Source organism: Astyanax mexicanus, chromosome 19 (genome assembly GCF_023375975.1).
Source record: "Astyanax mexicanus isolate ESR-SI-001 chromosome 19, AstMex3_surface, whole genome shotgun sequence".
In the NCBI taxonomy this organism is placed as follows: domain Eukaryota; kingdom Metazoa; phylum Chordata; class Actinopteri; order Characiformes; family Acestrorhamphidae; genus Astyanax; species Astyanax mexicanus.
In genome coordinates, this window is record NC_064426.1 from 18,296,116 (window position 1) to 18,322,990 (window position 26,875).

A 26,875-nucleotide genomic window follows, 5' to 3' on the forward strand; every position below is an offset into this window, starting at 1 on the left:
ACATTACCCCTAGCCATTGAATAACCCTTTTCTCCAAGTCTCAATATTATCATTGGAAAAAATAAGAAAAAAGCAAATATTTCTATCAAATATCCAGGTTCTGTTCTTGGACTGCTTTAGATAGAAGTTCTACTAGAAGTTTCTAAGTAGTATTGGACTCTTTATTTACTGTTTGTGTCATTTTGGAGCTTTAGTGCTTTATATAGAGCAAATTATAAGAAAAAAGAAGTCTAGAATCTAGAGGTGTTTTAAGGCCTATATATTACATTTGTTCTGGTGTTTAACCTCAGGCTTGGTTTGGTTTATTTTCACACAAGGATAAAACCCAAGTGCACTAAATAAGCATTAAAACAAATCATGTAAGAACATTCTCTCTGCTGACTGTTTGGGGCGAAAGCAATAAAGTAAATACAGGAAGAGGATTCTGTGTTCTAGACTAGTGCATATTTATGTGCTATTATGTGTTATTGTTAATATATTGTAAATGTTGTGATGATCTGGGTAACAACTCAGTTGGGACCAGAACAAGACCTTTCTTTCAAGGGTCTTAGTATGGTTGTTTTGGCCCACATTCAAGTGTGTACCAAATTCATCCACCCTGGTGAAAACAAATATATACTTAGTTGTACTCAAAACATATTGAGAAATGTCTGTATTCACATCTGCCCAAATGAATTGCATCATAAGTAAAAATAAACCATATTCATCTGCAGTTTCCACACCCTCACCTTTTAGTTTAACCTGGAATACTGCCTAGATGATTACTACAGCTATGGACAAATGCCATCGCTGCTGTAGCTCCAAGGTAAACTGCATAGAAATAGTCCAGAACACAGTTCAGACCTTCTGTTTGAATTTACTTTTTTTGCTCCAAGCTGTCCCCAGACAGTTTTGATCAATAGGAAGAGAAACACTTAATATGACTCGTTTGTGTGCATTTTTATGCACTTGGGTTGTTCCTTGTGTGAAAACAAACCCAACCATTGGTAAAAGGCCCCAGGTTTACAAACTTATTAACTGATTCAGACCAGAGCAAATTAACTACTAGTGTGAAAACACTTTAAAAGTCAACTTGCGTTCACACTGCAAACAAACCGGACCATGGTTAAGTTGATCTGGACCAAGACCAGCCTGGTGAAAAAAATATATACTTAATTTTACTTAAAACATATTGAGAAATGTCTAAGTATGCTGTAAATATACTAACAGATTTATGTACTTTGCTAAAATATATAAAAATTAGATGAAGTAGATGATTTAAAAAAAAATACAATATAGACTACTATGAAGTGCACTTTTAGTTTAATGTAATTCAGTATATTTCTAAAATATTTATTTCCAACTATGCTTTTGTAAATTTTTAGCAAAGTGTGTTAAAAACAACTGTTACAGGAGTTCACTTAAAGTGCAATGTATCACGTAACTTTTTAAAAAGTTAATTAAATGACTACATTGGTAAAATGTTTTAAAAATAGATTTAGGTATTACATTAATATAATGGTTAAAATGATCTGTAATTATAATTAGGAAAATGTAAATAATAATCAATTTTTTTGCATATAGTGTTTAAATATCAAACAAAACATTTAAAGTAAATTTGTAACACACTAAAAATTGTAGTACAGTATATTAAAATATATTTTTTTACCCAACAAAGTATACTAGAAGTGTGCCCAAGTTTACAAACTTATTAACTGATTTAGACCAGAGCAAACTAACTACTGGTGTAAAAAAAAACACTCTAAAATCAAGCTTTATTCACACTGCAAACAAACCGGACCATGGTTGAATTGATCTGGACCAAGATCACCTCTTTCGGTCATACAGAATTTCCTCATTTGTTTCAGACTGTGGTTGAGTCCCCCTTTAAAATCTAGCAAAATCTGAAGTTTTGAAAGTGTGAAAACACTTTAAAACACTAAACACTTCTCAGTTCCTATAGTATGAGGATAGGACACTCTTTAAGACCAAGCTACATCCAAAGATGTGGACCAAACATGGCAAGTGTGAAAACACCCTAAAACAATTCAGTTCCTGTACTAATATATGCAGTACAGAGTTGAGGCTTTTATTTATTTTAAGCTGTAATTTTTCTTATTTGTACTAAAGAAATAAAGTAAATGCAGAAAAGAGGTTCTGCATCACCATTTAAGATCAACCTAAATCCGAAGGTCTGTAGACCTTTTTAGGGTAAAAACACCCTAAAACACTTCAGTTCCTACACAGTCCTACACACTTCTTATTGTTCCTTGTGTGAAAACAAACCAAAGCATTGGTAAAAGGTTTACAAACTTATTAGTTAATTCAGACCAGAGCAAACTAACTTACTGGTGTGAAAACACTCTAAAAGTCAAGCTGCATTTACACTGCAAACAAACCGGACCATGGTTGAATTGATCTGGACCAAGACCACCTCTTTGGGTCAAATGAATCAAATTTTGCTCACTTGTTTCAGACTGTGGTTGAGTCCCCCTTTAAAATCTAGTGAAATCTGAAGTTTTGTCCCAAACATGGCAAGTGTGAAAAAATCCTAAATCAATTCAGTTCCTGTACTAAAATATGCAGGATATATTTAAGGCTTTTATTTAGTGTAAGCTGTCATTTTTCTTATTTGCACTAAAGAAATAAAGTAAATGCAGGAAGAAGGTTCTGCGTCACCGTTTAAGACCAAGCTAAATCCGAAGGTCTGGACCAAACATGGCAATGTGAAAACATCCTAAAACATTTCAGTTCCTACACTAAAATATGCAGGATAGACTCTAGACCTATGCAGGTCTTTATTAGTGTGATTGCAGTAATGCAATCACAGTATTGTTCTTCTTAAGTCTTATTCTTCTTCTTCTTCTTATTATTATTATTAGTGTGATTGCAGTAATGCAATCACAGTATTGATCTTCTTAAGTCTTATTCTTCTTCTTCTTCTTCTTCTTATTATTATTATTATTATTATTATTAGTGTGATTGCAGTAATGCAATCACAGTATTGTTCTTCTTAAGTCTTATTCTTCTTCTTCTTCTTATTATTATTATTAGTGTGATTGCAGTAATGCAATCACAGTATTGTTCTTCTTAAGTCTTATTCTTCTTCTTCTTCTTCTTCTTATTATTATTATTATTATTATTATTATTCCACCTGTTTTTTGTCCGGTTAACTAGTGCCGCAGTTTTCGAAATATCGACTTCGTTCAAAAGAGAAAACGTGCGTCCATATCGGGAATGGTGGGCTTGTATACAGCTTTCCGATCGGACTTACGTTTTTCGTAAAAACTTCGTAAGTACGCGTTTTTTTGCCCATTGAAAATGAATGGGCAGAACTTTGCACGCCCGTGGACGTCGCAATTTTTGAAATACTAAGATGAAACCAATTGAGGACCTGTAGAACTTATTGAGCTCTTTCCGAAAATATGCGTTACGAAAAGTTACGACGTACGGATTTCGTACGAATGTCGTACGAAGTGGCCCCATTGGAATGAATGGGGCCAATCGGAGGACGGCAGCTAGATCGAAGGACAGGTAGCTAGAACTCCAGTACTGTGTGTAATGGAGCAGCTATGGGATAAATCAGCGTTAGGTCAAAAGTTTGGACACCCCGGCCCCCCAGTACTGTGTGTAATGGAGCCACGGGTCAAAAGTTTGGACACCCCGGCCCCCCAGTACTGTGTGTAATGGAGCCACGGGTCAAAAGTTTGGACACCCCCGAACGGCCAGAGCAACCTAGCGTGCATAGCTGATTGATGTATTTGCACGTTGCGTAGCAACGTGCAAACACCATTTAATCAAATTTATGCATATACATCACCTAGCAACCACCTAGAAACACCATAGCAACCACCCCGGATACCGTAGCAACACCTTAGCAACCGCCTAGCAACACCATAGCAACCACCTAGCAACCATCTAGCAACACCTTAGCAACCACCCCAGATACCATAGCAACACCTTAGCAACCCCCTAGCAACACCCTAGCAACCACCTAGCAACCACCTAGCAACACCTTAGCAACCACCCCGGATACCATAGCAACACCTTAGCAACCGCCTAGCAACACCCTAGCAACCACCTAGCAACCACCTAGCAACACCTTAGCAACCACCCCGGATACCATAGCAACACCTTAGCAACCGCCTAGCAACACCCTAGCAACCACCTAGCAACACCTTAGCAACCACCCCGGATACCATAGCAACACCTTAGCAACCGCCTAGCAACACCCTAGCAACCACCTAGCAACCACCTAGCAACACCTTAGCAACCACCCCGGATACCATAGCAACACCTTAGCAACCGCCTAGCAACACCCTAGCAACCACCTAGCAACCACCTAGCAACACCTTAGCAACCACCCCGGATACCATAGCAACACCTTAGCAACCGCCTAGCAACACCCTAGCAACCACCTAGCAACCACCTAGCAACACCTTAGCAACCACCCCGGATACCATAGCAACACCTTAGCAACCGCCTAGCAACACCCTAGCAACCACCTAGCAACACCTTAGCAACCACCCTGGATACCATAGCAACACCTTAGCAACCGCCTAGCAACACCCTAGCAACCACCTAGCAACCACCTAGCAACACCTTAGCAACCACCCCGGATACCATAGCAACACCTTAGCAACCGCCTAGCAACACCCTAGCAACCACCTAGCAACCACCTAGCAACACCTTAGCAACCACCCCGGATACCATAGCAACACCTTAGCAACCGCCTAGCAACACCCTAGCAACCACCTAGCAACACCTTAGCAACCACCCCGGATACCATAGCAACACCTTAGCAACCGCCTAGCAACAACTTAGCAACCACCTAGCAACCACCTAGCAACACCTTAGCAACCACCCCGGATACCATAGCAACACCTTAGCAACCGCCTAGCAACACCTTAGCAACCACCTAGCAACCAGCTAGCAACACCTTAGCAACCACCCCGGATACCATAGCAACACCTTAGCAACCGCCTAGCAACACCTTAGCAACCACCTAGCAACACCTTAGCAACCACCCCAGATACCATAGCAACACCTTAGCAACCGCCTAGCAACACCTTAGCAACCACCTAGCAACCACTTAGCAACACCTTAGCAACCACCCCGGATACCATAGCCACACCTTAGCAACCACTTAGCAACACCTTAGCAACACCACAGCAGATACCAGCCAGCACTGCAATCACACTCGCAGTTTCTGTAGGAACTGCAATCTAGTTATTATTATTATTCCACCTGTTTTTTGTCCGGTTAACTAGTGCCGCAGTTTTCGAAATATCGACTTCGTTCAAAAGAGAAAACGTGCGTCCATATCGGGAATGGTGGGCTTGTATACAGCTTTCCGATCGGACTTACGTTTTTCGTAAAAACTTCGTAAGTACGCGTTTTTTTGACCATTGAAAATGAATGGGCAGAACTTTGCACGCCCGTGGACGTCGCAATTTTTGAAATACGAATATGAAACCAATTGAGGACCTGTAGAACTTATTGAGCTCTTTCCGAAAATATGCGTTACGAAAAGTTACGACGTACGGATTTCGTACGAATGTCGTACGAAGTGGCCCCATTGGAATGAATGGGGCCAATCGGAGGACGGCAGCTAGATCGAAGGACAGGTAGCTAGAACTCCAGTACTGTGAGTGTATGGAGCAGCTATGGGATAAAACAGCATTAGGTCAAAAGTTTGGACACCCCGGCCCCCCAATACTGTGTGTAATGGAGCCACGGGTCAAAAGTTTGGACACCCCGGCCCCCCAGTACTGTGTGTAATGGAGCCACGGGTCAAAAGTTTGGACACCCCCGAACGGCCAGAGCAACCTAGCGTGCATAGCTGATTGATGTATTTGCACGTTGCGTAGCAACGTGCAAACACCATTTAATCAAATTTATGCATATACATCACCTAGCAACCACCTAGAAACACCATAGCAACCACCCTGGATACCATAGCAACACCTTAGCAACCGCCTAGCAACACCATAGCAACCACCTAGCAACCATCTAGCAACACCTTAGCAACCACCCCAGATACCATAGCAACACCTTAGCAACCGCCTAGCAACACCCTAGCAACCACCTAGCAACCACCTAGCAACACCTTAGCAACCACCCCGGATACCATAGCAACACCTTAGCAACCGCCTAGCAACACCCTAGCAACCACCTAGCAACCACCTAGCAACACCTTAGCAACCACCCCAGATACCATAGCAACACCTTAGCAACCGCCTAGCAACACCCTAGCAACCACCTAGCAACACCTTAGCAACCACCCCGGATACCATAGCAACACCTTAGCAACCGCCTAGCAACACCCTAGCAACCACCTAGCAACCACCTAGCAACACCTTAGCAACCACCCCGGATACCATAGCAACACCTTAGCAACCGCCTAGCAACACCCTAGCAACCACCTAGCAACCACCTAGCAACACCTTAGCAACCACCCCGGATACCATAGCAACACCTTAGCAACCGCCTAGCAACACCCTAGCAACCACCTAGCAACCACCTAGCAACACCTTAGCAACCACCCCGGATACCATAGCAACACCTTAGCAACCGCCTAGCAACACCCTAGCAACCACCTAGCAACACCTTAGCAACCACCCTGGATACCATAGCAACACCTTAGCAACCGCCTAGCAACACCCTAGCAACCACCTAGCAACCACCTAGCAACACCTTAGCAACCACCCCGGATACCATAGCAACACCTTAGCAACCGCCTAGCAACACCCTAGCAACCACCTAGCAACCACCTAGCAACACCTTAGCAACCACCCCGGATACCATAGCAACACCTTAGCAACCGCCTAGCAACACCCTAGCAACACCCTAGCAACACCTTAGCAACCACCCCGGATACCATAGCAACACCTTAGCAACCGCCTAGCAACAACTTAGCAACCACCTAGCAACCACCTAGCAACACCTTAGCAACCACCCCGGATACCATAGCAACACCTTAGCAACCGCCTAGCAACACCTTAGCAACCACCTAGCAACCAGCTAGCAACACCTTAGCAACCACCCCGGATACCATAGCAACACCTTAGCAACCACCTAGCAACCACCTAGCAACACCTTAGCAACCACCCCAGATACCATAGCAACACCTTAGCAACCGCCTAGCAACACCTTAGCAACCACCTAGCAACCACTTAGCAACACCTTAGCAACCACCCCGGATACCATAGCCACACCTTAGCAACCACTTAGCAACACCTTAGCAACACCACAGCAGATACCAGCCAGCACTGCAATCACACTCGCAGTTTCTGCAGGAACTGCAATCTAGTTATTATTATTATTCCACCTGTTTTTTGTCCGGTTAACTAGTGCCGCAGTTTTCGAAATATCGACTTCGTTCAAAAGAGAAAACGTGCGTCTATATCGGGAATGGTGGGCTTGTATACAGCTTTCCGATCGGACTTACGTTTTTCGTAAAAACTTCGTAAGTACGCGTTTTTTTGCCCATTGACAATGAATGGGCAGAACTTTGCACGCCCGTGGACGTCGCAATTTTTGAAATATGAAGATGAAACCAATTGAGGACCTGTAGAACTTATTGAGCTCTTTCCGAAAATATGCGTTACGAAAAGTTACGACGTACGGATTTCGTACGAATGTCGTACGAAGTGGCCCCATTGGAATGAATGGGGCCAATCGGAGGACGGCAGCTAGATCGAAGGACAGGTAGCTAGAACTCCAGTACTGTGAGTGTATGGAGCAGCTATGGGATAAAACAGCATTAGGTCAAAAGTTTGGACACCCCGGCCCCCCAGTACTGTGTGTAATGGAGCCATGGGTCAAAAGTTTGGACACCCCGGCCCCCCAGTACTGTGTGTAATGGAGCCACGGGTCAAAAGTTTGGACACCCCCGAACGGCCAGAGCAACCTAGCGTGCATAGCTAATTGATGTATTTGCACGTTGCGTAGCAACGTGCAAACACCATTTAATCTAATTTATGCATATAAATCACCTAGCAACCACCTAGAAACACCATAGCAACCACCACAGATACCATAGCAACACCTTAGCAACCGCCTAGCAACACCTTAGCAACCACCTAGCAACCACCTAGCAACACCTTAGCAACCTCCCCGGATACCATAGCAACACCTTAGCAACCGCCTAGCAACACCTTAGCAACCGCATAGCAACCACTTAGCAACACCTTAGCAACCACCCCGGATACCATAGCAACACCTTAGCAACCGCCTAGCAACCACCTAGCAACCACCTAGCAACCACCTAGCAACACCTTAGCAACCACCCCGGATACCATAGCAACACCTTAGCAACCGCCTAGCAACACCTTAGCAACCACCTAGCAACCACCTAGCAACACCTTAGCAACCACCCCGGATACCATAGCAACACCTTAGCAACCGCCTAGCAACACCCTAGCAACAACCTAGCAACCACCTAGCAACACCTTAGCAACCACCCTGGATACCATAGCAACACCTTAGCAACCGCCTAGCAACACCCTAGCAACCACCTAGCAACCACCTAGCAACACCTTAGCAACCACCCCGGATACCGTAGCAACACCTTAGCAACCGCCTAGCAACACCCTAGCAACCACCTAGCAACCACCTAGCAACACCTTAGCAACCACCCTGGATACCATAGCAACACCTTAGCAACCGCCTAGCAACACTCTAGCAACCACCTAGCAACCACCTAGCAACACCTTAGCAACCACCCCGGATACCATAGCAACACCTTAGCAACCGCCTAGCAACACCTTAGCAACCACCTAGCAACCACTTAGCAACACCTTAGCAACCACCACGGATACCATAGCAACACCTTAGCAACCGCCTAGCAACACCCTAGCAACCACCTAGCAACCACCTAGCAACCACCCCGGATACCATAGCAACACCTTAGCAACCGCCTAGCAACACCCTAGCAACCACCTAGCAACCACCTAGCAACACCTTAGCAACCACCCCAGATACCATAGCAACACCTTAGCAACCGCCTAGCAACACCCTAGCAACCACCTAGCAACACCTTAGCAACCACCCCGGATACCATAGCAACACCTTAGCAACCGGCTATTAACACCTTAGCAACCACCTAGCAACCACCTAGCAACACCTTAGCAACCACCCCGGATACCATAGCAACACCTTAGCAACCGCCTAGCAACACCTTAGCAACCACCTAGCAACCACCTAGCAACAGCTTAGCAACTACCCCGGATACCATAGCAACACCTTAGCAACCACCTAGCAACACCCTAGCAACCACCTAGCAACACCTTAGCAACCGCCTAGCAACACCCTAGCAACCACCTAGCAACCACCTAGCAACACCTTAGCAACCACCCCGGATACCATAGCAACACCTTAGCAACCGCCTAGCAACACCTTAGCAACCACCTAGCAACCACCTAGCAACACCTTAGCAACCACCCCGGATACCATAGCAACACCTTAGCAACCGCCTAGCAACACCCTAGCAACCACCTAGCAACACCTTAGCAACCACCCCGGATACCATAGCAACACCTTAGCAACACCATAGCAGATACCAGCCAGCACTGCAATCACACTCGCAGTTTCTGTAGGAACTGCAATCTAGTTATTATTATTATTCCACCTGTTTTTTGTCCGGTTAACTAGTGCCGCAGTTTTCGAAATATCGACTTCGTCCAAAAGAGAAAACGTGCGTCCTTATCGGGAATGGTGGGCTTGTATACAGCTTTCCGATCGGACTTACGTTTTTCGTAAAAACTTCGTAAGTACGCGTTTTTTTGCCCATTGAAAATGAATGGGCAGAACTTTGCACGCCCGTGGACGTCGCAATTTTTGAAATACGAAGATGAAACCAATTGAGGACCTGTAGAACTTATTGAGCTCTTTCCGAAAATATGCGTTACGAAAAGTTACGACGTACGGATTTCGTACGAATGTCGTACGAAGTGGCCCCATAGGAATGAATGGGGCCAATCGGAGGACGGCAGCTAGATCGAAGGACAGGTAGCTAGAACTCCAGTACTGTGAGTGTATGGAGCAGCTATGGGATAAAACAGCATTAGGTCAAAAGTTTGGACACCCCGGCCCCCCCCAGTACTGTGTGTAATGGAGCCACGGGTCAAAAGTTTGGACACCCCGGCCCCCCAGTACTGTGTGTAATGGAGCCACGGGTCAAAAGTTTGGACACCCCCGAACGGCCAGAGCAACCTAGCGTGCATAGCTGATTGATGTATTTGCACGTTGCGTAGCAACGTGCAAACACCATTTAATCAAATTTATGCATATACATCACCTAGCAACCACCTAGAAACACCATAGCAACCACCCCGGATACCATAGCAACACCTTAGCAACCGCCTAGCAACACCATAGCAACCACCTAGCAACCATCTAGCAACACCTTAGCAACCACCCCAGATACCATAGCAACACCTTAGCAACCCCCTAGCAACACCCTAGCAACCACCTAGCAACACCTTAGCAACCACCCCGGATACCATAGCAACACCTTAGCAACCGCCTAGCAACACCCTAGCAACCACCTAGCAACCACCTAGCAACACCTTAGCAAACACCCCGGATACCATAGCAACACCTTAGCAACCGCCTAGCAACACCCTAGCAACCACCTAGCAACCACCTAGCAACACCTTAGCAACCACCCCGGATACCATAGCAACACCTTAGCAACCGCCTAGCAACACCCTAGCAACCGCCTAGCAACCACCTAGCAACACCTTAGCAACCACCCCGGATACCATAGCAACACCTTAGCAACTGCCTAGCAACACCCTAGCAACCACCTAGCAACCACCTAGCAACACCTTAGCAACCACCCCGGATACCATAGCAACACCTTAGCAACCGCCTAGCAACACCCTAGCAACCACCTAGCAACACCTTAGCAACCACCCCGGATACCATAGCAACACCTTAGCAACCGCCTAGCAACACCCTAGCAACCACCTAGCAACACCTTAGCAACCACCCCGGATACCATAGCAACACCTTAGCAACCGCCTAGCAACACCTTAGCAACCACCTAGCAACACCTTAGCAACCACCCCGGATACCATAGCAACACCTTAGCAACCGCCTAGCAACACCTTAGCAACCACCTAGCAACACCTTAGCAACCACCCCGGATACCATAGCAACACCTTAGCAACCGCCTAGCAACACCCTAGCAACCACCTAGCAACCACCTAGCAACACCTTAGCAACCACCCCGGATACCATAGCAACACCCTAGCAACCACCTAGCAACACCTTAGCAACCACCCCGGATACCATAGCAACACCTTAGCAACCGCCTAGCAACACCTTAGCAACCACCTAGCAACCACCTAGCAACACCTTAGCAACCACCCCGGATACCATAGCAACACCTTAGCAACCGCCTAGCAACACCTTAGCAACCACCTAGCAACCACCTAGCAACACCTTAGCAACCACCCTGGATACCATAGCAACACCTTAGCAACCGCCTAACAACACCTTAGCAACCACCTAGCAACACCTTAGCAACCACCCCAGATACCATAGCAACACCTTAGCAACCGCCTAGCAACACCTTAGCAACCACCTAGCAACCACTTAGCAACACCTTAGCAACCACCCCGGATACCATAGCCACACCTTAGCAACCACTTAGCAACACCTTAGCAACACCATAGCAGATACCAGCCAGCACTGCAATCACACTCGCAGTTTCTGTAGGAACTGCAATCTAGTTCAGTTTAAGCTTTCATTTAAGTTAAAGCAATAAAGTAAATACAGGAAGAAGCTTCTGTGTTTCTTTGCTATTTAAGCTGTTCTGAGTCACTTCTTATTCGCAGTAAGTCCACTTCGCTTCCACCGTTTCCTCCAGCGTGATTTTAAGCCCCTCTAACAGGTATGATATGTAGCTCGCAGCTTTGAGCTCCAGCAGCACCACATTAGCATTGCAATCCCATTGCCACAGCTAGTCTGCACTGGATCCTGGATTCTCACTGGAGGAGCCACTTGTTCACCAGCAGCGGCACCTCGTTCCTGGCTGGACTGTGATCGATGCAAAGCAGCCAAAGACGGCGCAGAAGAAGAAACACACACAAATCCTCCCGTTATTTAAGTTCAGCAAGTGCAAGGGCAAGGAGTGCACTGCGCAACCACGCGCTGTTTTCACACCATGTGCACACGCCAACGCTGCTCGTTAAAACGCCATAATGTGCAACAGATCCAAGGTGAAGAGCATCACGTCTGCCAGCGAGCGTTACTCCACGCAATCCCGCGGCATGACACGGAGCAGCATCACGAGGCGCCATCAACAGGACCATGATAACGCACATTGGAACGGCTAACCTCCAGCAGGCGTACGTATGGACCTGTCTCTTCAAGTCATGCAGCGTCATATACAGTCTGTTGGTGTAGCTTCTGCACCTCTGATTGGGGGTATCTTGTCCACCCCCTCCAATCCATACACCCCCCCCCCCCCACTCACTCACTTACCCAACACAATTACCCCCCCCCCATTCAAAGTCTGGACACATCCACGCACAGCTCATGCCAGCTTGCTGCATTAATTAATGATTGTGATTAATAGCATTGATAAGGCAGATGAGAGCCAATGGATTTGTTGAGAAGCATCGCAAGCCCTCAAAAAGAGAGAGTGAGACATAGAAAGAGAGAGAGAGAAAGTGAGGATGAAGAGTAAAGAGATGAAGAGCAGAAGAGCTAGTAAAGATGTCATCCTTACCTTCATCCAGCAGTAAAATCACCTTGGAACACTCAGGGTCTCTCTATCTCCCTCTCTCTCTGTCTCACACACACATTAACATACACACACACACACATACACAGCGATGCTGCTGCTGCTGCTACTGCTGCGGAGAAACGCACTCCAGCCCTGCTCCCTCACAGACTGCCTCACACTCCGACTCTAAACCCACCCTCTCTCGCTCTCCCTCGCTCCCCCTCTCTCTCTCTGTATGTGTGTGTAGCTCTCTCACTCTCTCCTCCCTCTTTCCCTCCCCCTTTCTCTACCTCCCTCCCTCCTTCCCATGTAGCTCTGTCTCTCGCGTGCGCGCTTTCCATCCTTTCTTCAGTGCTCTCTCTCTCTCTCTGTGTCGCTCTCCATCTCTTTTCTTTCTATTTCTCCCCCTCTTTCTCATTGACCCCACTTTTCTTGTTCATGTAGTGGCTCCTTTGGCTTAAGAAAGAGTTAGAGAACGAGGTAAAGAGAAACAGATGTAGAGAAAGAGAGAGAAAAGTTAGAGAAGAGAGTTGGAAAGAAAGAGGTAGAGAAAGATAGATGAAGTAGAGAGTGAGATAAGGTAGTTGGGGGAGAGAAAGAGAAAAGAGGTTACGAGAGTTGCAGAGAAAGAGAAAGAGCGTTAGGAGCAATAGGAGTAGAGTTAGAGAGATTGATGGGGTAGAAAGACAATTAAAGAGAATAAGAGATAGAGAGAAAGAGAGACAGTTGGGAAAAAAGGGAGATATGAGTAGTGAGTTAGTGAGAAAAAGGTAAAGAGGAAGAGAAAGAAAAAGAGAAAGGCAGAAGCGTTGGATGATTTAGAGAGAGAAAAAGAGAAACGGAGAAAATAGGTTAAGAGATTAAGAAAAATGTAGAGAAATAAAAATAATAGAGATGGAATGAGAGAGAGAGAATAAGAGAGAGAAAAAGAGAGAGAAGAAAAAGGTAGAGTACGAGAAAGAGGGTAGGTAGCAAGGTAATAGAAAAGAAAGGAGAGAATATAGAGGGTTAAAGAAATAGGTAAAAAAGAAAAATGGAGATTTATATTGAGGGGTAGTGAAAATGTAGAGAGAAGAGGTAATAGAAGGAGACATAGAGAGCAGGAGGAAAACAGTTGTAAAAAGAGTTAGAGAATGAGAGATAGGGAAGAATTAGAGTTAAAAAGGTTGAGATGGAGAGAGAGATATAATAGTAATAGTTGGAGAAAGATATAGACAGAGTGTGGGGGTATAGAGTGAGAAAGAGGGAGAAAGAGAGTGGACCTGGATAGATTTAGAGAGAGAGAATGAGGATGAGAAAGAATTAAGAGAAAAAAGAGGTAGAGTTTGAGAGAAAGAAGTAGAGTTAGAGATAGGTAGAGAAAATGTAGCAAGGTAATAGAGAAGAAATAAAAGAAAGAAAACATGGTGAATTAAAGAAAGAGGCATAGAAAAAGATATAGAGTTAGAGAGAGAGGGGGTTAGAGAAAAGATTGAGAGAGAAGTGGTAAACGAGAGAGATGGGGTAGAGTTAGAGAGAGGGGTAGAGAAAAGGTACAGAGAGAGAAAGAGAGAGCATGCAAAATTAAAGAAAGAGGTAGTGTATTAGAGATAGTTGTAGAGTTTGAGAGAAGTAGAGAAAAGATATTGAAGTAATAGAGAAGGAAAGAGAGAAAGAGAGAGGATATAGAGTTAAAAAAGAGGTAGAGAAATAGAGATAGAAGCAGAGTTAGAGAGAGGGGTGGAGAAAAGGTAGAGAGAGAAGGTAATAAAAAAGAGAGAGAAGATGGATAATATGAGAGATAGTTGTAGAGTTAGGAAGAAGTAGAGAAAAGGCATTGAGGTTATAGAGAAGGAAAGACAGAATGAGAGAAGATGGATAGTTAAAGAAAGAGGCACAGAAATAGAGTTAAAGTAAGATAGAAGTAGAGAAAAGGTAGAGAGAAAGAGGGAGAAGATGGAGAGTTAAAGAAAGGTAGAGAATGAGAGATAGTTGTAGAGTTAAGGAGAAGTACAGAAAAGGCATAGCGATACTAGACAAGGAAAGAGAAGATTGAGAGTTAAAAAAAGAGGTAGAGAAATAGATGTAGAGTAAGATAGAAGTGGATAAAAGGTAGAGAGAAGAGGTGAGGCGAGAAAGAGAGAGATGATGCAGAGTTGAAGACAGAGGTTAAATACGAGAGATAGGTAGAGTTAGCGAAAAGTAAATAAAAAGGTAGCAAGGTTAGAGAGAGAGACAGAAGGGGAGAAGATGGGGAGATAAAGAAAGTGATAGAGAATAGAGGGTCAAAAAAGGTAGAGAGAGAACAGGTAATAAAGAGAGAGAAAGAGGTAGAGAAAGAGAGAGAAGTAAGAGTTAGAGAAAAATATAACGTTATATTCTGATGGGAGAGAGAGAGAGAGAGAGAGAGAGTAAATAATCTACAGGTTTATGAGGCTCACTCTTCAGTTCAGTACCATATGTAAGAGGAAGGAGAACAGATGCACTGAGAGAGTGTTTAAGGAAGCATAGAGGTGGCTGATAAACACTGCAGATTGAAGATCAGTCCAAGGGCTTCAGCTGAACATAAAGTAGCTTCCAGTGCTTGAGGATGAAGAGAATGATGTTCATCTGAGAGACGTGACGCTCCACCAACCTGCTGCTACACAACAGCACTGGAGCTCAACACAAACTGAGGAGAATGCTAACTGCTAACATCAGCTAGCAGACTGAGGAATACCATACCCACCCACAGAGGGAGAGAGAGAGAGAGAGAGAGAGAGAGAGAGAGAGAGAGAGAGAACAGCTATGCCCTGAGGTAAAAACAAACAAACAAACAAACACATAGTATAAGCATTTTGATGGCTAAAGCTAATTAGCTAGTTAGATAGCTTGCTAGCAACCAACTCAGACAGCCTTCTTATTATCACCCAAATAATATTGTAATTACAATGAAATTTAAATGATTTACCTTACCCCTTTGGAATGTGAGGGCAGGAACTGCTTCTCATTCAACATAAAAAATAAACAGACTTCCAGCTAGCTAGCATTAGCTTCCTCCTAAAAAATAACACCTTGGTCTTCAATACATTGTAGCTGTTTTTGAGACTGAAATACTCCTTTAAGTATATTTTTTCACTTAACTGTTTGTTTAAACAGCTCCATGTTTTTATTTTGTTTCTTTCTGACCTGCTCATTTTTTTATGTATTATTACCCATAATTTTGCTGAATCCATTTTTTAATTGCTTTGAACTGAAATACTGTTTTACATAAATTGCCAAACAATTTAACAGAACTCGTCTTTTAAATGGCATTTAATCCTAACTATTCTTTTTAATAACTCTTTTGACTAAATTAGTCTTTTGACTACTTAGAAAATGTGTTCTTTTAAATAATTATGTGTACTCTTTAGAATACCTCTTTTGAATCATTTTCAAGTGAACCTTTTTAAAAATCATATTGACTCAAATATTATTTTAGAAAACTAATTTCATTATACTCTTTTAAATATGTTGATTAACTAAACTATTACTATTTCAAATACTACTTTCTGAAAAGTAGCAATTAAAAATTTCACTTTTGACTAAACTTGAAATTCTCTAATTATACAATTTACATATCCACCATATGTTTTAACATTTTTTTTACAACTTTCAAATTAACTGTTTTAAGTAAAACCTGTTTTAAATACATCTTTTGAATAAACTGCTGCTTTTTACTCTTTTGAATACCGTATTTGACTAAAATACTAGTTTAAATAACTTTTGTGACTGAATTATTAAAATACCTTATTTCACTAAAATACTCTTTTAAATACATTTTGTGACTAAATTATGGAAATATATTATTTGACTGAAATACTATTTTAAATACCTTTTGTGACTGAATTATTGAAATATCTTAGTTGACTGAAATACTATTTTAAATACATTTTGTGACTGAATTATTGAAATACATAATTTCACTAAAATACTCTTTTAAATACCTTTTGTGACTAAATTATTGAAATACCTTATTTCAATAAAATACTTTTTCAAATATCTTTGTGACTGAACTACTCTTTTAAATACCTTTTATGACTGAATTACTCTTTTAAATATCCTATTTGACTGAAATACTCTTTCAAATACTTATTTTGAACTCTAACTCTTTTAGGTAATGTTATGACTAATTAACGATAAGATTTTAAATACCTTTTTTGAATAAATCACTCTGTTCTGTCTTAAAAGTAGTCTATTATTTACTGTGAAGCTTTAGGTTTATTTATTGTATAGATGTTTTAGTTTGCAGTTTATATGCATGCGCTAAATATTCTGCAATATTATTTGCTGCATTATATTATTTTATGCTATATTATTTATTTTGCCACATTATGATTATACTGTTATACTATTATACTATATTCCTGAATTATTTTAGTTTTCCTATATCGCCAAGTATATCGTTATCGCAAAAATACCCTGAAATTTTGTGATATTATTTTAGAGCCATATCGCCCACCCCTACCTACTACTCTTTTAAATATGTTTTTATTGACTGAACTAGTCCTTTTCAAGCTGATTTTGTCAATTCTGACTATTCCTTTGAACAGCATTTTTGACAGAATTCATGCACTGATGTGCACTGATCTACTCTTGTAAATGCTTCTCTCTGACTGATGTGTTGGAGAGAATCTGCAGCGTGCTAGTCAGTCTGTAATCCTCTCATTGCAGAGAGCACATATTTGCACGCAGCAGAACTTGAGAGAAGCGTCTCTTCCTCTCTGTTCTGTCGCCTTCAGGTGAACTTACTGCAGTGAGCGAGACGTCGATACCGCGGGCTGCTGGACCAGACCCCCCTACGCTCCTCCGCCGGTGCTGCTCTGCAGGCGATGGCGCAGGTGAGCGTGTCAGGAAGGCCGTGTTACATGCGTGATGCGTGGCACATGCTAATCGACACACTCGGCTCTGTGGAGGAGGGACCATCCCACCTTTGATGCTTTGATGCTCCTTTCCATCGACGGCACGAGGAGTGGAAACGGGAGATCAGTCGCTTTGGAGATGTTTTGGGTTTATACTTGTTGTGTGTGTGTTTGTGTACTGTGTGGTGAGTGTGTGTGTGTGTGTATGGGAGAGAGGTGGGAGGGGGGGCTGTGTTCTCTCCTCTAAGTCTGTGTGTTACCTTGACAACGCTGAAGCGCAAAGCCTAGCCCCCCCCCTCACCATACACACATAGATACACACACACACAGACGCCCCTGCCAGGCTTTCTTACCTATAGCTGCATTTAAATGTATTTAAATGCTGTTTCATGTCAGGTTGACAGATCATCCGAGAAGATAGAACTCAATATCTGGGGGTGTGACGAGACGAGAACGTGACTGAAGAGATTGAAGGGGTAAATGAGGGTCAGTATAGCAGCAGAGAGAGTGTGTGTGTGTGAGAGAAAAAGAGGGAGAGAAAAAGACACACACACACAGAAAGATGTAGAAAGCAGAGTGACTGATTTTCCCTGAGTCTGAATATAGAACCTTATCAATTCAGTACTAATCAACCATTTGATAACCCCTCATATCCGAGCCCAGCTCATTCCTTCTTCCCCCCCCTCCCCCCTACAGTATTCACAAGGCACTGAGTGTCATGGAAATGAGGCAGCTGCTCTGCTAATGTGATGTAATGCTGCAACGTTCAGCTGCAAAGACGATTAGCCATTTATTTTATAGATTATTTCAAAAGTGTGGCACGTACAGTAGTTTACTTAAAACAGGCACAAAAAAGCACTATGGCATATGGTGGCAAGCGACTATGCATAGGGTACGAATAGGCTACTCGTAGATTCAGCACAGAAGTAAACACTGGCCTTAAAGAAGTGTAGGAGGCACTTTATAATGATGTGGAATGTTTGTATGATACGCTTAGCCAGTCTAACAGAGTGTAATACACTCCAGGAAGCCTAGGGGGCTACACTCTAGCAGCCTAATCCAAAGACTGTAAAAAAGATGGACGCAGTGTCGCCGTTCCCATTCATTCAATGAAAATGAAGCCAAAATCTTCCTCCATGTTGTAGATCCTGATACCCGAGTCTGCGCAGTAGAGACCAGAGGAGGGAGAAAGACTGTGGAGAGACAGCCTACTCATTTAAATAATCCTGCCCCTGAAGGCTGCCTTCACAGAGCTCACACAGTCTATGGTCTCGCCCATACAGTCATTGGTCCCACCCCGGCTAGGTGTATATAAAGCTGAATAAAGCTGAATAACGTTTTAAAAAACGAATTCTGTGGGGATATAAAAAATTTACAACAATTTGAAATTGTCTGTTTTGCCATTGAAACCTATGGGTATGGGTGGGGTTACACAGCTTTCTGAAAAAGAAAAAGAACAGCAGGGGGCGCCCAACCTGTGGTGGCTTCACTTTTAAGAGACAATGCTCTGTCCAGCTATACACAGTCTATTGCCTAATGTAACAGATTGCTGGACACTCTTTAAATATGTCTTTTAATGAGCGTCATTTTTGTTGAGAACGTTTGAAAAACTGTACCGTATTTTTCGCACTATAAGGTGCACTGGATTATAAAGCACACTGTCAATAAACGTCTAATCTGGTCTATTTTCATATATAAGGCACACCAGATTATTGGGTGCATTGTGCAACACTTGTAAGTAACAGAGGTGCTAGGGGAGCTAGCGCTTGGTAATTAATGCTAATGTTGTAATAATACTCACCTCTTAACGGTGAAAGAGCTAGTACAGTAATGCTAATACTGCTCCAGCCGGTGCTTGAGAAATAAACTGAAACTCCTGTATAACCTGCTATTTACAGATGATCTCCATGCAACCTGGCTGAGCTTGAGCTATTCTGCAAAGAAAAATGGGGGAAAATCTGTCTCTAGATTAGGAAAACGATATTTCAGGGTATAATATCGTTCACGGTATTCAAAAATGTTGGCAATATTATCGTTTACGATACGATATGGCACACCCCTAGTTTATAGTATGTTTGTTCCATCTTGCTGCTGTTTACCAGTGTTGGCCATGCTCATTTTGACTACTCTCTGTGCCCCAACTTTTTTAATAAATTTCCTAAAATTGTCATGTTCATTCATGACACACACATATACTCAAGAGTACAAATGTACAAAAATACTGGATTCTGATTCCCACTTTGTTCTGCTTAAACACAGATCAGCCGTAAAATTAGCACCACTGATAGATGATGTAAAAAACATTAATTATCTTTATCTACTGTATCATTTGTCAATGGGGAATGTGTAAGGCAGTAAGAGAACAGTATGGTCTTGAAGTTTATGTGTTTAATCAGAAAAAAGTATAGGGCAAGCATATGAATCTGAAACTCTCTGACAAGACTAAACTGTGGTGACTGGATGACTGGGTCAGAACATGTCCAAAACATCAGGCAAATATGAAGGACAACCTGTGAACTGGGGACAGGGTCATGGGTGCCCTAAGGCTGAGTGATGCTCAAAAGGTCCAACCTCACAACTTGCAGGACTGGTACACATGCACAGTATACAGTATCTAACAAGGGTGAGTACATCACTAACATTTTTAAAATATGTTAATATATATTTTTATAAACAGCTCTGAAAAAAGAGACCACTTAAAAATGATGAGTTTCTTTTATTTCACCTAACTAAAAACCTCTGGAATATAAGCAAGAGGAAGATAAATGATCACAAACCATCAAATCATGCTCAACTGCTTGAATTTTAGCACCAGGAGTGGTAAAAGTTAGCCAAAAGCAGTGTGTAAGACTGGTGGAGGAGAACATGCCAAAATGCATGAAAACTGTTTAAAACAGTTTAACCAGGGTTATTCCACCAAATATTGATTTCTGAACTCTTAAAAAATGAATCCTCTCTTCTACTTGTACATGTCAACATCTGGTAGATGTTAGAGACCTTGCGCTCCTACACCTATCTTTCTGTTTGAGGATTCCCCACAGATGCTCAATAGGGTTTAGGTCATGATTCCAGTAATCCTGTAATGTCTTTAGCCTGCTTGTCTTTAGCAAACTGCTGGGCTTTCTTTTATCAAAGTTTCATATTTTCAGTGTAACAATCACATGAAAAGATATAATAAAAAAACCTTTGTGAGATAGATACTGTACACACTATAAGGTGCACTTAAAATCCCTTAATTTTTCCCAAAAATTGTCAGAGTGCCTTATCATCCAGTGCACCTTATGTATGAATTTTAGCAGTCAGGTTATACGGAGCAGTTAAGCTACTCCACTGAAGTACAGTGTTGTACAGGAGTTTCAGTTTAGTTCTCCATCACTGAGACTGGAGCAGAATTAGCATTAGCTGCTAACCCTGCTAATCACCAGCTTTTTAACCCCTCAGAGGTGAGAATTATCAGCCTCTAGCCTACTGCTAACCCCGGCTAGCTCTTGTGCTAAGCACTAGTTCTTGTGCCGTTCAGAGGTGAGTATTACTGGCCTGTAGTCTGCTGCTAACCCCGGCTAGCACTGCTGGAGCTGCATTAGCATTAGCCACTAACCACACAGCGGCGAGACCTAATGAATTAGAAGGAGAATATGGTGACACCCCTGTTCCTTACTAGTGTTTCATAATGCACTTATGTATGAAAATAGACCAGAACAAAGATGTTTATTGATAGTGCACCTTATAATCCCCAAGTTCCCAAGTACTCTTGTTGATTTAGAGATGTGTACTTGACACCAACCACACAGCAATGGCCATCTTGAATTATTAGTCATAGTTACTGACAATTTTTACTTCCTGTGATTTGGAGATATTAGAATTCCTGGGGTGATTGAAACAACATTTTTACAAATTCTTTATAAAATATTCAATCCTTTGTGGGTAGGATGGCCCTTCCTCTTCCCCATCAATCAGTGCAACGCTATGCTGCCTTTCAGTCTCCACACCCTAAGACCCTCAGCTCTTCTCGATACGATTTTTCTGACATGACTTGAAAGCAGCACTTACTCATGTCTCTGAGGAAGAACATGTTGTAGAGCACATCCTTCATCCCTGCACTGGTAGTATCATGTGATAGGGGAGGTCCTAGCTAGCAGGTGGCTGCTCTGTGTTGCATTGACCTGAATGTGGCAGCTAGCAGGTGGCAGCCCTATGGTGCATTGACCTGAAGGTAGACTGCAGCATGTTCTTATAGATTATAACAATATTTAATCAACTGATATTTTTATTTTTTTACCATATCAGTTAACAGATGATTGATTAATAAGAAAATCATGAACAGGTTAATTAGTTGCGTTAGTAATGGTTAATTGTGGCACCTGAAGTGCAGCACATCTCTGTTCTCTCAGTAGGTTTATTCGGGGATGGTGAGGGAAAAACGAGGGAAGATGTGTTTCTGAGTCCGAAATGATATTCATGTTGGACTGGCGCGTCCTCAGGGGGCCAGGCACCGCCAGTCCCCTGCAAATCAGCCTCCAGATCCACCACCCTCTTTCCCCCCTCCTATGTTTTCCTTTTCCTCCTCTTTTGTCCCCTCTTCTTCAGTCCTCTACTCTCCATCTCTCTCCAGAAAACAACAGATATCCTAATCCAATGACATGTCTATAACACTTGTTACATGTCTAGAATGCCAATTATATGCCTAGAATGACAATTACATGTCTATAACGGCAATTATTTGTATATAATGCCAATTATATGTGTAGAATGCCAACTCATATTGCACATATAACACCTATCACATATCTATAACACTTATTTAACATGTATAATACCTGTGAATTCTCTATATACCTATGCATATCTGGAACACCTACTAAATCTCACATCAGGCTGTCTTATATCAGTGATTCTACATGAAACCACTGCCTTAACTAAGAAACCCTGGAAAAAACTAGTTTTAAATGTGTGAAAACCTCCTATAACATCAGTTATGAGAGAGAGAGATGAGAATATTGGTGAGAAAAAAAATACAAAATTGACAGACAAAAAAACAGAGGGACAAACAGATAAAGAGAGGCATACAGAAAGTTTTAAAAAGAGAATGTCGGCAAGAGAAGGACAAAAAAACCCAGATAGAAACAGAGAAAGAGAAAAAGGAAGGAATGAAGAGAGGCAGAAAGAAGAAGAGAAGCAGACATAAAGCTTCAGAAAGAGAGGGACAAAAAAAGAGAAAGAGGTAAAGAGACAGAGCAAAAGACAGGCTAAAGGAGACAGAGAGAAAGAATGAAAGAAGTCAAAGTAACTCAGGTGAGACAGAGGAGATACACAAAGACACCTACACATAAAGACAGACAGAAAGAAGAAGGCAGAAGTAAAGACAGTCAAAAAGACAGACAAGCATCACAAAATAGAAAGAAAGAAAAAAGGCAGACAGAAAGTAAAAGAAAAAGACAGAGACAGACAGAAAGACATACAAAATAAAAAGACAGACAGAAGGAAAGAGACATAAAGTAATAGACATTTAAAAAAGAGAGACAGACAGGAAGCTTCATGAAAAGCATAATGGAAAGCAGATGGAAAGAAAAAGAGATCAAACAGAAAGACAGATAGAAAGAGGCAAAAACAAAAAAATCAGTAAAAACAGATAAAAAGCTTTAAAAAAGAATGAAAAGACAGATGGAAAGTAAAAGGAATAAAAAAGAAGACAGACAGAAAGAAACATAGAGACAGGAAAAAAGGCAGAATTAGACGGAAAACTTCAGAAAAAGACCAAATGAAAGAAAAAAGCAAATAGAAAGTAAAAGAGATAACAAGAGAGAGACAGGCAGAACAAGAGCTAAGCAGAAAGCTTCAGAAAGAGTGAGTGAGACAGAAAGAGAGACAGACTCTTCGGAAATAGAGAAACTGTGAGAAAGAGCTGCAGAGAAAGAAAGAGACAGAGAGAGAAAGAGAGAGAGAAGGGTGGAGAGTAGAGAGACTAAACATGTTGTAGAGTAACAACTAAATGAGAGTATCTTCACTCATCCCTCCATCCCTCTCTTCGTCCGCCTGCCCCCCCCCCCCCCCCCCCTCTCTCTGCAGTAGCAGTAGCTGTATTGTTCGCTCCATTGGAATTGAATTCTATAGTGGTGGATGCACTCAGTCTCTCTCAGCGCTCGCATCCTGGCCCTTTCACTGCCCGCCTCCTTCCTCTCTCTCTCTCTCTCTCTCTCTCTCTCCTCTATCTTCCTCTCTCTCTCTCTTTCTCCCTCTCCCTCTCTATTAAATTTCCAGTCACACAACAGTGCAGTGGATATCCCTCCCTCCCTCCCTCCTTCCTTTTTCGCTCCCTCACACACACACTCACACTCACGCATACACACAGAGAGGCGTATACACACACACACCACACATCCTCCTCACCTCCTCCGTCTTTCCCCCTCTCTCTCTCTCTTTCTCTCTCTCCCTTACTCTTTTCCCCTCTCCTCCATCCAACCCCCGGCTATTCTCCCACAGATATGTTGTAGAGGCCTGGAAATCTCTCTCTCTCTTTCTCTCTCTTCTTCTTCTCTCTCTCTCTCTCTCTCTCTCTCGCTCTCTCTTTCTCTCTATCACTTCAGACTTCTCCTCTCAGTCAGTCAGTCTGCCTCCTCTCTAATCTTTAGGTTTTTCCCAGGAACGTCCTGCTTAAAGCTAATTAAACACTCCGGATTTCTTTACACCCCCTCCGCCCTGCCCCCGCCTCCACCCTCCGGCTGGGTAGGTGTCAGTGTTCCGCAGTGTGCGTGTGAGTGTGTGTATGTGTGTGTGTACGTACTCTGGCTGTGTGCCGTACTTGCCCCCTCTTTCCCCTCTGTGTGTGTGTGTGTGTGAGTGTATATGTGGGAGAGGAAGAGTGTGTGTGTGTGTGTGTTCACCAGGGCAGCTGGAATGTGAATGATGGTGTGGACACCACAGGCCATTAAATGAACAGTGATGCAGGCCGGACGGAGGATTAACGCAGCTCGTATGATGAAGACAGAGCAGTGAGTGTCACCCCCCACTCCAGTGGGTCTCGCTGGTTTATCCCCCCCATCCCAGAGGATCCATACATTCACACTCCATCAACAGACGAGAAGCAAAGCGTTAGCACGTGTTTCCTGTACAGATAAAGTGCACTATATGTCCAAATACAAATAAAAAAAACTCTTTGGCTTTACAACTGAGAACTCTCACCGCTTATAGACTCTTTGGCTCGTTTTCTGCTCTACAATTGCGCACTCTCGCTGCTTATAGACTCTTTGGCTCGTTTTTATGCACCTCAACTGCGCACTCTCTCCGCTTTTAGACATGTTGGCCCGTTTTCTCTGCTACAACTGCCCACTCTCGCCGCTTTTAGAGTCTTTGGCCCGTTTTCACAGCTACAACTGCGCACTCTCGCCGCTTTTAGAGTCTTTGGCTTGTTTTTATCGCTACAACTGCACACTCTCGCCGCTTTTAGAATCTTTTGCCCGTTTTCATCGCTACAACTGCGCTCTCTCACCGCTTATAGACTCTTTGGCTCGTTTTCTCTGCTACAACTGCACACTCTTGCCGCTTTTAGACACTTTGGCCCGTTTTCTGCACTACAGCTGAGCACTCTCGCCACTTTTAGACTCTTTGACCCGTTTTTTATGACTACAACTGCGTACTCTTGCCACTTATAGACTCTTTGCTCGCTCTTTAGCTCTTTAGGACTTTGACTGGGTCATTCTAACACATGAATATGCTTTGATCTAAACCATTCCACTGTAGCTCTAGTTTTACCAGTTTTGCGCATCTAGAGACCCATTTTCACCGCTACAATTACGCACTCTCGCCGTTTATAGACTCTTTGGCACGTTTTTCTGCACTACAACTGCGCACTCTCTCCGCTTTTAGACACTTTGGCCCGTTTTCACCACTACAACTGCGCACCTTTACCGCTTTTAAAGTCTTTGGCCCGTTTTCACCGCTACAACTGCGCTCTCTCACCGCTTTTAGACTCTTTGGCCCATTTTCACCACTACAACTGCGCACCTTTACCGCTTTTAAAGTCTTTGGCCCGTTTTCACCACTACAACTGCGCGCCTTTACCGCTTTTAGACTCTTTGGCCCATTTTCACCACTACAACTGCGCACCTTTACCGCTTTTAAAGTCTTTGGCCCGTTTTCACCACTACAACTGCGCACCTTTACCACTTTTAAAGTCTTTGGCCCGTTTTCACCGCTACAACTGCGCTCTCTCACCGCTTTTAAAGTCTTTGGCCCGTTTTCACCGCTACAACTGCGCTCTCTCACCGCTTATAGGCTCTTTGGCTCGTTTTCTGCACTACAACTGCGCACTCTCGCCGCTTTTAGACTTTTTGACCAGTTTTCTGCATTACAACGTTGCACTCTCGCCACTTTTAGAATCTTTGGCCCGTTTTCACCACTACAACTGCGCACTCTCGTCACTTATAGACTCCTTGGCCCGTTTTTGGTGGTACAACTGCTGGACACCCCTGCTCTACCAGTTTTGCGCATCTAGAGATTTTAAATTTTTGCCCTTTCTTCTTCTTTGCAAAGTAGATCAAGCTCAGCCACGTTGGATAGAGAGCTTCTGTGAACAGCAATTTTCATGTCTTGCCACAGATTCTCAATGGGATTTAGCTCTTTAGGACTTTGACTGGGTCATTCTAACACATGAATATTCTTTGATCTAAACCATTACACTGTAGCTCTAGCTGTATGTTTAGGTCTTTAGGTCATTGTCTTGCTGGAAGGTGAATCTTCTTCCCAGTCTTTTGCAGCCTCCAACAGGTTTTCAGGTTATTAAGCTCCATCCATCTTCCCATCAACTCTGACCAGCTTCCTTGTTCTTGCTGAAAAGAAAAAAAAAAGCATCTCTACAGCATGCTGCTGTCACCATCATGTTTCACAGTGGGGATGTGTGTTCAGGGTGATGAGCAGAGTTACTTTTCTGCCAAACAACAGTTTATCTTTGGTCTCATCTGACCAAAGCATCTTCTTCCACATGTTTGCCAAGTCCCCTGCATGGCTTGTGGCAAAATACAAACGAAACTACTCTTCCATAAAGGCCAGATTTGTGGAATGCATAACTTTTAGTTGCCACGTGGTTCTGCAGCTCCTCCTGAGTGACCATGGGCCTCTTGTCTTGGCTGCTTCTCTGATCAGTGCTCTCCTTACTTGATCTGTCAGTTTGATTGGACGATCATGTCTTGTTAGGTTTGCAGGTTTAGAATACTTTTTTAGTTTCTAAGAAAGTTTAAATATTTTTTCTCAGATTGACTGATTTAATTGAATAATTTATTCGTGGTCAGATAGAATCCCTGCT

At 43.0% G+C, this 26,875-nt stretch overlaps 1 protein-coding gene across 1 annotated transcript in view; it reads right to left on the reverse strand.

Moving 5' to 3' along the window:
• Positions 1-12,915, reverse strand: part of lrrc4ba (leucine rich repeat containing 4Ba) — a 148,187-nt gene extending 135,272 nt beyond the window's left edge. Inside the window, exon 1 of the mRNA XM_007235389.4 lies at positions 12,722-12,915. The gene's annotated coding sequence lies outside the window, so the exon portion shown is untranslated. The remainder of the gene's footprint in view (positions 1-12,721) is intronic.
• Positions 12,916-26,875: the final 13,960 nt, after the last annotated feature.